This window comes from Scyliorhinus canicula, chromosome 22, assembly GCF_902713615.1.
Source record: "Scyliorhinus canicula chromosome 22, sScyCan1.1, whole genome shotgun sequence".
Taxonomy (NCBI): domain Eukaryota; kingdom Metazoa; phylum Chordata; class Chondrichthyes; order Carcharhiniformes; family Scyliorhinidae; genus Scyliorhinus; species Scyliorhinus canicula.
Window position 1 is genome coordinate 13,748,156 of NC_052167.1, and position 14,011 is coordinate 13,762,166.

Genomic DNA, 14,011 nt, shown 5'->3' on the forward strand with positions numbered 1-14,011 from the left:
GCACACCTTTCAGCTTCAAGCAACATTTATTGATCGAAGCAGTTCAATCTATGACTCATGGTGCGACCCCCCCCCCCCCCCCCCCCCCCCCCCCACCTCCCTCACAGTGTCGGAAGCCACCTTGGTATCTACTCTTGTCCAGCAACACAAGGTCAGAAGAGAGAGAAACAGGCAATGTCAGGAGAGAGCTGGATTGGACCTACTGTATATTCACATCATTGGATTGAAAAAGATAGGTGGCAGGCAATCTTATTGTTTCTGCACACCTTGCTGTGTCAGTTCCATCAGTTATAGACTCTTAACTTTAGCTAAATCTATCTCAGCTTTAATGTCTGTTCTCCGGCTGCAGCACCGAACACTTATGGGTCCATACTGCAACCCAACACTATGTTCTGGAGTGATTTTTGAATTGTGATTATTTTGTTGTTCAATTTTGTAGGAAGTAGAGTGAAACAATTGTGAATAAAATATATTAATATTAATTGGATTGTTAACATGGAGACCTTGTTAGCCTGTTTTAAGACTTTGTGCTTCAGCACCTTCCATTCAGTTCGACTCTTCGGTGATGCCAGAGTCTGGGAATTCAGTGGATGATTTACATAACAACAAAGAAAACTAACTTTACTACACTTACTGAAAAATGTACATTTTCATTATTTTTAGCATGTTTTCTGTTCTGCATTTGTGCACATCTATTTCTTATCAATTTTGGTTCCTTAAATCCCTGTTGCTCTCTTTGCTCCCTCCTCTTCATCATCAACATTGAAGATAGAGTCGTTGTAGGGAGTCACCTTTTCAACTTTTATTTTCGGTTTGCATTTTTTTTTTTTGCTGGGTAACTTAGAGGAGATAATATGATGGTGCTCAGACCTGATCTACCTGGCTCTGTCATATATGATATCTGGTGATAATATTTTGTCTTGTACAAAAAGAGTTTGTACATATATTGTACATGGTTTCATTTTGTATTTTTTCTCAGATTAAAATTGTTGTATTTGTGTCCAATGAAGCTATGCTGTGGGCTCCTTTCCATCTCTGTTTTAACCTCATCAAGTGTCAAACCACAAACAATAGGAACAAAGGTCCTTTTTATCACAAGGTGAAAATAACTTACTCAGAATACTATCCAGGTGACGGATTTCTTTTCCTTTCACAAGATAGATTTCAGAAAAGCTCGTTCGTCCCAAAGCTAAACGCCATCGACGTGTAAAGAGGACAAACGTGTGCATCCTCAGGGTTGAATGCCCATGTAAGGCTTTGCTGGAATGAAACAAATATTGTGAGCGAGCTAGCATCAGATAGGCTCCTTCTGGGGTCGACTCCTTCTGGAATTTACAGTGCAGAGGGAGGCCACTTGGTCCATCGAGTCTGCACCGGCCCTTGTAAAGAGCACCCAACATAAGTCCACACCTCGACCCTATCCCCATAAACCAGTAACCCCACCTATCCTTTTTTTTTGGACACTAAGGGCAATTTAGCATGGCCAATGCACCTAACCTGTGGGAGGAAACCCACGCAGACACGGGGATAACGTGCAGCATGTGACCTGTGACCTGCCATCATGTGGCCACTCAGAAAGATATAACAGTGCGCGCAAATAATACTGTGTATAAACTGTTTTAGAGCATACAGGTGAACAGGCTAACAAAACATCACTAGTTACATAGGATGAGATATGGATTAAGCTTGTGCTAGGGTTGGTCATACACCCTGAATGTGTGATTGTGCCAGTTGGCTGTGCTGTAGTTGCCAGGCTGGTCTCAGTGTGGTTGATCTGGTGCACACTGTCAGTGTACCAGTGGATGCAGGGCTCGTTGCGAAGGCCTCTGGAGGAGACACATGTCCATTGGTGTAGGGGCCTGTGTTGTAGGCTAGATGACTGGTGCACTGTAGCATATGTTGATGCTGGTTCCAATACCTGTAGTAGGTGATGGCGGTTTGGTCAAAGTGGGCATGGTCTGAGGCGACCACATATCCGTGTACCACCTTGTCATGGCCATGTTCAATCTGGATCTTGACTGTTTGACCAGGTGTTAGAGGGCCAGATCTCTAGGCATTGTGATCATAGGCGTTTTGCACCTTAATTGGTGTTCCAAGAGGGTACCACTCACATTGGTTTAAAGTTTGGGCTGCAACAGAACCTTGGCTGTAGGAATTGTGGTCCTGGTGTGCTTGGAGAATAGTCGTTGTGCTGATCGGGTGCGTGCAAATAATACTGTATTATTTGCTGACGAGACCCGATCATAGCAGATTTCGCAGATCGAGGAGTGCCGCATAGTAATCTGTGCAACCCCGAGAAGATGCTTAGCTGAGCCCAGACTGTTGGACTTTGGGTATAGGGGGCTTGCTCGAGATATCCTCAAAGTCCCATGTGTGTGTAAATTTTCTAAATTCAGTAAAGACAAATTGTTGAGTGTTGCCCGTCATGTATCTCTGAGGGATGCCGTGTGTCTCTGAGGGATGCCGTGTGTCTCTGAGGGATGCCGTGTGTCTCTGAGGGATGCCGTGTGTCTCTGAGGGATGCCGTGTGTCTCTGAGGGATGCCGTGTGTGGCGGTGTCTTGAGCTTGATGATAATTGTGTTATTTATCATGTTTGGCAAATAGTGGAATTCAAACCACCCAGAATACGAACGGACTAAGACCAAATGTTGTTTACCATTCCACTCAAAGATGTCAGCTGCTGTGGATGACCATGAGAGGTGCATATAGGTGCAATGGTTCTTTGTTAGATGCGGTTTGAGGGCAGTGCATAGGTGCACATCTGGAGGCTTCCCTCTATATCGGCGTACATGGAGGGCCAGTTGGGTCGGAGGAGTAGTCAGGTGAGGGAGTTGGATCAGGTCCGATTGAGACTTGTCGGGTGGGGTGGTAGTAATCACCGAGCTCAGTGTCCAATATTTTCGCGGCGGGTTCCAGGCAATTGAAATCAACCCATCAGATGTTTAAACTTCCTGAGTAATTCCAGCTCATGCACCAGGATTCCCACAGCATCCTTATGTGCATCTCTCAATAAAGGTACAATCTCCGACAATACGGATGCTGGAAGATTTGAGCCATGGTGTTTTCCTTTTTGGCATTACCGTGGCTGAATAGGAAGTGGGTTTTGAGCCACACATTTCTAGATAAAAGCTGCACAGGACGAGATTCACCAGGGACAGGTTATACCACATGTTGTAAAGTGACCTGCGGTCAAACCCAAGGTCATCACACCACTCAAAAGTTAATGATTTAAGCTCAGTCCAGGCGCCTGCAGCAGATATCAGCAGCATGGATCAATCCGCAATGCAGATCAATCAATGGCTGCTTGGGCTAAGAACGTTTTCTTGCAGACAACCAGCAATAGCCTTGGAGGTTTCTACATCTTTTCAAACTGCAGAATGCAGGTGATTTGTATTGGACCCATAAAGCCTATACACATTAACTATGGGTTCATGAACCACATAGCAGTCACTCAATTAATGTGCAGCCCAATTCTGATCTTCATAGAAGGTGCACGTGAATGCCAACTTCCCAGCCATGAGGCCTTTAGATTCAAGCAACAGTGTGTACACCATTTCTTATCTAAAAGATGCACTGCTCCTTCGGCAGTACCTTCCAGACCGTCAACCTCTACCACCTGGAAGAACAAGGGCAGCAGAGGCACAGGAGCAGCACCACCAGCAGATTCCCCTGCAAACCACCCATCAACATGACTTGGAACTATATCGCCATTCCTTCACTGCTGCTGGGTCAATATCCTGGAATTCCCTCTCTAACAGCACTGTTGGTGTACCTACACCACACGGACTGCAGCGGCTCAGGAAGGCTGCTCACCACCACCTTCTCAAGGGTAATTAGGGACGGGCCTGGCGAGCAATGCTCACATCCTGCAAAATAATTTTTTAAAATACCATCTTGGATGAAGAAAGAAAAACCCAAGATTATTGGCTAGGCAGCCACGTTCAGGAGAACCTTTACAGCAGCCGTATACACGTGTCCAGCACAGATAAACTGACCAGTCATCATCAAACACACCATGCTGAACAGAGAATCAAGTCCATCAAACTCCACCAGGGGCAGCAGAAGATGAAGAAACAGCTCAGAAAAATGATCAACTTTGAGTGGTTTCAAGAACCAAGCGTGCGAGTGCACTTCCAGCAACGACTTCTCCACAAACTCCAGTGTCCATTCTAATGGAGTGGAAGAAAGCTGGAGAGAGCTGAAGACGGCCAGCATATCAAGCTGTGAAGAACCCATCAGCTGCAAGACTGAAAACACCAAGACTAGTTCAACAAGAAAAGGGCGGCATGGTGGCAGTGGTTAGCACTGCTGCCTTACAGCGCCTGAGACCCGTGTTCAATTCGGCCTTGGGCAAATGGTTGCACGTTCTCCCTGTGTCTACATGGGTTTCTTCCACATGCTCAGGTTTCCTCCCACAATACAAAAAGTGGAAGTTAGGTGGGCTGATCATGCTAAATTACCACTTAGTGTCCAAGATGTGCAGGTGGGGTTACAGGAATAGGGTGGGGGAGTGGGCTGCTCTTTCAGCGAGTCAGTGCAGACTTGATGGGCTTCCTTCTGCACTGTAGCAACTCTATGGAATGACCACACCGTCCAAGACCTCATCAGCAAGTAGAGGAAAGCACTCTGCGCCTGACAAAATGACATGACCAGTAAGGCTAAGACGAGAGCTCATCAATTAGCCAAGACGGAGGTCATGTGACATATCAACTCCATACTCCCAGAATGCCATGATCCAGTTTGCATACCGCCACAAACGGTCCACAGCAAATGCCATCCCACTGGCCCTACACTCATCCCTGGAGCATCTCGACAACAAGGACTCCTACATCAGACTGCCATTCATTGACTACAGCTCTGCCTTCAACACCATAATCCCAGCCAAGCTCATATCAAAACTCAAAAGCCAAGGACTTGGCTTCTCCCTCTGCAACTGGATCCTCGACTTCAGTAAGGATCAACACCAATTCCACGATAGTCCTCAATTCTGGGGCCGACCAAGGCTAACCCCCTACATTTACGCACGGCTGTGGCAAAATCTGGCTCCAACTCCATCTACAAGTTTGCTAATAACACAACTGGAGCGGGTTGGATCTCTAGCAACGATGAGTCATCGTACAGGAGGCAGATAGAGAATCTAGTGGTGTGGTGTAATGATAACAATCTCTCCCTCAATGTCAGAAAAACTAAAGAGGTGATCATTGACTTCGGAAAGTGAAGGGCGTACACACCCCTGTCAGCATCAATGGTGCAGAGGTGGAGATGGTTGGCAGCTTCAAATTCCTAGATGTGCAAATCACCAACAATCTGACTTGGTCCACCCACGTCGACGCTACGACCAAGAAAGCACAGCAGCGCCTATACTTCCTCCAGAAACTGAGGAAATTCGGCATGTCTCTTGACTTACCAACTTTTACAGATGCACCATAGAAAGCATCCTATCTGGCTGCATCACAGTGTGGTATGGCAACTGCTCGGCCCAAGACCGTAAGAAACTACAGAGAGTTGTGAACACATCCCAGTTCATCGTGCGAACCCGCCTCCCATCCATTTACTCTGTCTAAACCTCCCGTTGCCTTGGGAATGTGGGCAGCATAATCGAAGACCCCTCCCACCTGGATTATTCTCTCTTCCAACCTCTTCCATCAGGCAGGAGAGCAAAAGTCTGTGAACACGCAAAGATTCAAAAACAGCTTCTTCCCTGCTGTCACCAGACTCCCGAATGACCCCTTATGGACTGAACTGATCTCTTCACACATCTTCTCTACTAAGTAGTAAGTACTACACTGCATATACTCACCCAGTGCCTGTGCCTTTGTATTTACATAGTGTATTTATGTGTGTCCTATGTTTTTTCATGTATGGAACGATCTGTCTGGACTGTACACAGAACAATACTTTTTACTGTACCTCGGTGCACGTGAAAATAAATCAAAATCCAAATCCAAAGAAGAACTAGGGAAATCAAGAACAACGGTGGACTGAACACATACCAAACGGCCTCCTTCTGCACTGTAAATTCAATGATTCTATAACCATATATGGACCCAATACCGGCCTCAAACCGGTGCAGAGTAAGGACAGAACCTCTTGAGAGGATCTAACCATCGACCATTGACATTCAATGGCATTACCATTGCTGAATTCCCCACAATCAATATCCTGGGGGTTGCTATTGATCAGTCACTGAACTGATATAGCTATATTAATACTATGGCTACCAGAGCAGGTCAACGGCTATGAATCATACGGCGAGTAACTCACCCCCTAACCCCCCCAAAGCCTGTTTATCATCAACAAGGTACAAGTCAGGAGTGTAATGGAATACTCTCCACTTGCCTGAATGAGTGCAGCTCCAATGACACTCAAGAAGCTTGACACCATCCAGGACAAAGCAGCTTGCTTGATTGCTCCTCCTTCCACAAACATTCAATCGGTCTACCACCGACGAACAATGGCTGCCATGTGCACCATCTACAAGATGCACTGTAGTAACTCGCCAAGGTTCCCCATGACAACTCATGACCACTGCCATCTGGAAGGACAAGAGCAGCAGATACCTGGGAACCCCACCACCTGGAGGTTCCCCTCCAAGTCACTCACCACCCTGACTTGGAAATATATCACCGTTTCTTCACTGTCACTGGAGCAATATCCTGGAACTCCCTTCTTAAGGGCAACTAGGGACGGGTAATAAATGCTGGCCTAACCAGCGACACCCACATCCCGTAAAGGAATAGAAAAAGAAACAGAGAAAACATCAGCTTTCAATGGAGAGAACACTTCAAAGAGCTCCTGAGCCGTGATACAACCAGAGATGAGGACTTGGTTGAGGAAATCCCTGAACTTTCCATCAAAGTGGACTGTGGGAACTACCCAGGAACCACTCTACTCTTCATCGCCGGGAAGATCATCGCGCGAATCCTCGCTAGCCGCCTTTTCCCAGTCTCTGAAGAAATCCTTCTGACCAAACTGTGGAACAGCAGACATGATTTTCACTGCTTGGCAAGAGAAATGCCAGGAGCAACATCAGCCATTCTACATGGCCTTCATCGATCTGACCAAGGCCTTTGATTGAGTCATTCGGGAAGTGCTATGGAAAACCCTGTCAAAGACCAGCTGCCCAGAAAAATTCATCAACGTCCTATGACTCCTCCACAACGGAAATGAAACCTTTGAGGTCAAGACTGGAGTCAAGCAGGGATGTGTCATTGCCCCCACCCTTTTCTCCATCTTCATCGCCACCACCCTTCACTTTGTCAAGAACAATCTTCCCAGTGGAGTGGACATCATCTGCAGGATTTATAGAAAACATTTCAACCTCAACTAGTTGAAATCCAAGAAGCGAACAAGACTGGCATTGTTCATGGAGCTTCAGTATGCAGATGACATCCACTCTCTCGGAAGAGAATCTCCAAGCCATTCTTAACACCTTCACGGAAACATACTGAAAAATCGGTCTCAGCCTCAATCTCAAAAAGACTCAAGTCCTTTACCAGCCCACCCCAGGGGAAGATCCTGTCTCCCCCTCCATCAAGATCAATGGAGAAGCCCTCACAAATGTGGAACATTTCCTATACCTCTAAGGCTGACAGCGATGCAGAAATCCAACATCGTATCCAATTCATGAGTGCCTTCTTCAGACACCTAAGGATAAGAGTCTTTGACAACTGCAACATCCGTGCTGATGCCAAGATCCTAGTGGACAATGTGTTCGTCCTCCCAACTCTTAATATGACTCAGTAACTTGGACTATGTACAGACTCCATCTCAAGGTCCTGGAGAGGTACCATCAATGCTGTCTGAGAGGCAATCTCCACATCAGCTGGGAGGACAGGCGTACTAACATCAGTGTTCCTGAAGGAACCAAGTACACCAGCGTTGAGGTCATGACCACCCAAAACCATCTCCGCTGAGCTGGTCATGTGTTTAGGATGTCAGAGTCCTGACTTCCAAAGCAAATCTTCTTTGCCCATCTCAAGGAAGGCTTCCAAGCAAAAAGAGGACAAAGAAAAGTGCTTCAAAGGCACTCTGGGCTTACCTAAGAAAATGCTCATAAGAGACCTACTTGGAGGAACCTCCTGAAGGAAGGGGCACAATTCTTCCAGGACACCCGACAGCAAGAGGGGGTCCAGAAAAGGAGCCTGAGAAAGGAATACCAGCGATCTAGAGTCAGTCCCACCTCCTGGAAACGCCTGCCAAGTGTGCGATGGAAGATGCAACTCTAGGATTGGGCTCATCAGCCCATGCAAGAACCCACAGAAGCCATGGACAGTAACAGAGTTTCCGAGGTATAAAATCATACTCCTTAGCGAGCGATCGCCAAAGAGGACATGTGTTCAGCATGCCATCACCAAACACACCATGCTGAACAGAGATTCAAGCAGCTGGGTAGATCCTTCAATGTGGTTGAGCCAGTCTCCCATATCATCACGGACTGCTGCATCCTATGGAATTTCACTACCTAAGCAGTCTCAATATGGAGCAGGAAGGAAGTCAACAGCAGCAAAGAGATGTTCGGGAAAATTCAGGAGATGTAACTTCTAAATTACCTTTGTTTTCAATAATTTTTGTCCAATTAAGGGGCATGTTATTGTGGCCAATCCATCTACCCTGCACGTCTTTGGCTGAGACCCACGCAGACTCGGTGAGAAAGTGCAAACTCCACATGTCCACATACAGACATTGCCCCTTAGGCCCCTCATTTTCTTCCCTTGAAGCCAGCCCTTCCCCATCACACCTCAATATCCCAACCCCACCCTCTGCCCTCCCATGGACCCCATTTCACCCCCACTGAGTCACCCTTGCCGGTTCCGAGTCTCCATGCAAGCTGCCATTTTCCTGCTCTCCTTCTGTATGCCACAAAATTCAAACCGGAAAGCCACTGACCTCAGGCACGGCAGCGCAAAGGCAACTGGTGCATGATATCTATTCAAACAGCAATGCGAAGCGGGGGTGATGAGATCTCGTGTGTCACTGACTTTATCTTGCAGGTCGGAGTTGTAGGTAGACAGTGACCCAGGGCCGGGATCAAACCCAGGTCCTCAGCGGCGTGAGAGAGTAAAGTATCTTTTAAAGCTGTTGAGTTTGTTCATTGGACTGTGGTAAGAAGACTTAAACCTCGGTATCTTAATAATTGCATTGCAGTTAACTTCCTACCTGCCAAAGATCGCATTCCTGCAGTAACGTTGTCCAACACCATGATGAGAAATCTCTGAGAACACCAAGGCGGGTAATTTATGGGGCCTGTACAAGTGAGAAACATGGATTGTTTGGTGACTGAATTAGGCAGAATGCTAACTTTTAATTTTCTGACAGCTGGTTGAAGTACAGAGATAAAGTCAGTAGTGTGTTTGCAGCATGTTGGGGCTCATGCCTGTGACAGTTTTGTAATTGTAATAGGACCAGAAGACAGGTGTAGAGTTAGGCCACTCGGCCCATCGACTCTGCTCCGCCATTCAATCATGGCTGATACTTTTCTCATTCCCATTCTCCTGCCTTCTCGCCATAACCCCTGATCCCCTTATTGATCAAAAACCTATCTATCTCTGTCTTAAAGACACTCAGTGATTTGGCCTCCACAGCCTTCTGCGGCAAAGAGTTCCATAGTTTCACCACCCTCTGGCTGAAGAAATTCCTCCTCATCTCTGTTTTATAAGATCGTCCCTTTAGTCTGAGATTATGTCCTCTGCTTCTAGTTTTTCCTAAAAGTGGAAACATTCTCTCCACATCCACTCTATCCAGGTCATGCAGTATCCTGTAGTTTCAATAAGATCCCCCCTCCCCCATCCTTCTAAACTCCAAGTACTGACCCAGAGTCCTCAACCATTCCTCATACGACAAGCTCTTCATTCCAGGGATCATTCTGGTGAACCTTCTATGGACCCTTTCCAAGGCCAGCACATCCTTCCTTAGATACGGGGCCCAAAACTGCTCACAATGCTCCAAATGGGGTCTGTCCAGAACCTTATATAGCCTCTGAAGTACATCTCTGGTCTTGTATTCTAGCCCTCTCGTCATGAATGCTAACATTGGCCTTGCTAACTGCCGACTGAACCTACATGTTATATAGAATACATTTGCATTCCATGAATACTTACTAACGTAAAACCTTTAAAACAAACTCCTACCTGCAAGATAAAGTCAGCGGCTCACGAGATCTCATCACCCCCGGTTCGCATTGCTTTTTTAATAATCGTCATGCACCAGTTGCCTTTGCGCCGCCTTGCCTGAGGTCAGCGGCTTTCCAGGTTGAACTTTGTGGCACACGGAAGGAAAGCAGGAAAATGGCAGCTTGCATGGAGACTCGGAACCGGCAAGGGTGACTCAGTGGGGGTGAAATGGGGTCCATGGGAGGGCAGAGGGTGGGGTTGGGATATTGAGGTGTGATGGGGAAGGGCTGGCTTCCTGGATGTGATGGGGACAGCCAATCAAGAGAAGGAAATGAGGGGCCCAAGGGGCAATGTCAGTACTGTACAAATGAACGTCCATCTCAGTATTCGCTGACAGTCTTCACACGTTTTTGAGTTCACCGACAAGATTTCAGTTTTCCCTGCTGAGAGTGATCTTGAACAACATCCTGTACAATATCTAAAAGGGGGCACCAGCAGAGCCTTTAAGTTCAACCATGTTCCACAGAGCGGCAAGTGCAACACTGGACATCAAGATGAACATTCAATAAAGAGTGATCAAAGAAATCATAATGTTCTTCTTTCTACAATGAAGGAAATGTCCCTATCTCCCCTATAACTATCAATGCATACTAACCACAATGTGTGGGCCAGTACATTCAGCTTTCTGACTGAGCTAGTGTCAGCAAATAACAACGATGCACGTACGAATAATGCGAAAACAATGTCAAGTGAATTATTTGTAAGCGGAATTGAAAATTTAAAAAAATCTTTGTGCTCTCAGAAAATCTTCTATTAATGGCAGTCGAGATGGGCAGGCAGGTTTTAGCCCGATAATCCTGATGTTTGAGCAGGAGGCCATTTTATAGCCCAACCATAGCTACAACATTTTAGGCTGACAGTGGGATTCCCACCACAGAATCACACACATCTCCTCTGCACGCCACTGGCTCTCTTAATGTTAATGGTAGTGTGGTGGTATGATTAGCATAGCTGCCTGCCATTGGTGCAGAACACCGGCTTACCATTGGCCCTGGTCGGTCATGTGCCTCTCGACCGGTTAGTTGAGACCAGTCATGTGACGGCTCACCGATTGGTCCAGAGTCTGTGTTAACCCCGCCTCCAGGTCGGGGTATAAATACCCATTACTCCCGGCGGTCGTCCTTCTACTGTAATTGACCACAGGGCTTAACATCTAGTATATTAAAGCCATACTTTTGTTCAGCAACTCGTCTCGCGTTCAATTGATGGTACATCAGGTGGTCATGTGGGAACCAGCAAAAGCAAGAGAGCAGAAATGATGTGCACTACTGTCTGCCATTGGCAATGATATACCACCAACAAAATCCTGCCCAATTCCTCTGAAAATCTAGGTGTTCTGCTGGTCGTAATTCCAGTAATAGATCGGTGGAATCTATCAGAAAACAGCAGGGCTCATAGAATCCCTATAGTGCAGAAGGAGGTCATTTGGCCCATCGAGTCTGCATGACCCACTGAAAGAGCTACCCAGGCCTACTTCCCCGCCCTAGCCCCGTAACCCCACCTCACCTGTACATCTCTGGGGAAATTTTATCATGGCCATTCCACCTAGCCAGCACATCTTTGGACTGTGGGAGGAAGCTAGAGATCCCGGAGGAAACCCACACAGACACGGGAAGAAAGCGTAAATTCCATACAGACAGTCACCCAAGGCCGGAATTGAACCTGGATCCCCGGAGCTATGAGGCAGCAGAGCTAACCACTGGGCCAGAACTTTTCTGACAGACAGGCCCCTCCATGGCAAATATTGTTGAAGGTTGGGAGTACCAATTACTGGTCAGTTGAGACTCAACGTGTCTCTAGAGATTAATATGTCCAGTGAGATGATGGAGACCAACGTCCAGTTGGTTAAATGGTCACATTGATACAAAATTGTGATTAATTCCTCAGACAGGTGTGAGGAGTTTAAATGGAGGGGAGGGGGGGATATGATGTACAAATGCTCTCCACCCCTCTCCGCCCCCCTCAATAGCAGGCAGGTGCTAGATTCCCATGGGCAGAGCAGGTGATGGAGATAGACCACAATAGTGCTCGTGTCCACCTGCCTCAGGCAAGTTAAATGCCCTCCCACTGACCTCCATAAAATGTGGCAGATTGAGCCCTTGGGCAGTCACAGGGTAAATGCTGGAATTATGTGCTGAGAGGAATCTGAGGCCACCACACTTTTGAAGAAAGAATACTGCATTCCTTGAGTGTTCTAACATTTGGCATCCTAATACCTGCCCAAATAATCACCCAAAAAATTAAAAGGGAAATTTTTTTTAAAAGCTGTGCACAAAAGGGTGGTCTGCACAGGAACTCTTGGCTACAAGCTAATGCTGAAGTAGTATCAGCAAATGCCTGTAGAAGGGTCTTAGTTATTTAAAAATCTTTAACTGAAAGCATGGAGGAGAATGGAATTAAATGAGATTGGTCAAATGGAGACAATCACCATGATGGGCCAAATGGCCATGTTGCAACATGTTACAATTCTGAGAAGATTGGGCTATTGGGACACGTTTTCATAGAACTCCCAGTAACTATGAAATTATGTCCATGATTATATAATACCATAATAGTGTTGCCATTTTCTTAAACCAACATAAAATGTTGAATTGTGTTTAATTCCTGAAACACAGCCATTCCAATTACTACTAATAATCTTCACTATTGTCACAAGTAGGCTTCCATTAACACTGCAATGAAGTTACTGTGAAAAGCCCCTAGTCGACACATTCCGGCGCCTGTTCGGGTACACAGAGGGAGAATTCAGAATGTCCAATTCACCTAACACGCACGTCTTTTCGGACATGTGGGAGGAAACCAGAGCACCCGGAGGAAACCCACGCAGACATAGGGAGAATGTGCAGACTCCGCACAGACTACCCAAGCTGGGAATCGAACCCGGGCCCCTGGCACTGTGAAGCAACAGTGCTCACCACTGTGTGAACGTGCCGTCCTCATTTGAATTTCCTCCTCTCCCCATCACAGTCATCTCATCAAGTTTCAGATGCAAAAAGGAATAAGAATTGGAAAATCCTAACTTACTGAAGTGAGATTCTTCACTTTCTGTCTATGCTGATGAAGGGTTTATGGCAGAAGAGAAACGCTTCATCTGGGGAAATCAAAGGATTCTTCCGGTCCGGCTAGAATAGCAGACTGCAGTTGACTCTCCAACTCCACAGCTAGAGGACACTGTGTAAGAGATCAGTACCGAGGAGAAAGTAGAGCTTATGACCTGCGGTGAAAATAATACAAAATAAGCACCATCTCACGAAGGCTGTTTGCATTTGAATTGAAATGACAAAAAGGCAGAATAAAACTTTTAATGGGGGGAAATCGACATTGAATTTAAATCTAAGCTGCACTGACATATTTTTCAGTCACACTGAAATTCAGCTTCATTGGCCAACAATTGGGAATGTATTTAAAGTACTGGGGGCATAGTTGCTGTAAACACTGTGGATATAACTTGCAGTCGCAGATGAAGGATTTGTGAATATGTGTAGGATGCACATACCACAGGGGACTATTAGAATGATCACCATCATCACAAGCACACTACTTTTGACACATGGTTGCATGACACATTTTTACTCTCCTATCGCATTATGCCTGACAGGCTGTCAATCAAGGAGAACTATTTTTGATGCAATGGAGTGAACCCTTTTGATAAAACACTTTAAGTAGCATTAACCCCTGACCAAAGTCATTTTTCCAAAGGACTGAAATCTCCGTTAGCCAGAACCTCCTGACCAACTTCGAACTTACTGCATTTTCTCACGTGAATTACTGCACATTGTTGAAATGTGGGTTTACCCTCAGAAAACATCATTTAACAGAATACAATATTTATCAAAGC

At 46.1% G+C, this 14,011-nt stretch overlaps 1 long non-coding RNA gene across 1 annotated transcript; it reads right to left on the reverse strand.

The window, feature by feature from the left end:
- Positions 1-1,169: 1,169 nt before the first annotated feature.
- Positions 1,170-13,373, reverse strand: LOC119956194. The gene is made up of 3 exons (XR_005458602.1): positions 13,198-13,373; positions 9,161-9,247; positions 1,170-1,260 (listed from the first exon to the last, which is right to left on the reverse strand). It is a non-coding gene; the product is annotated as an uncharacterized LOC119956194 (long non-coding RNA).
- Between the last annotated feature and the right edge of the window lie 638 nt (positions 13,374-14,011).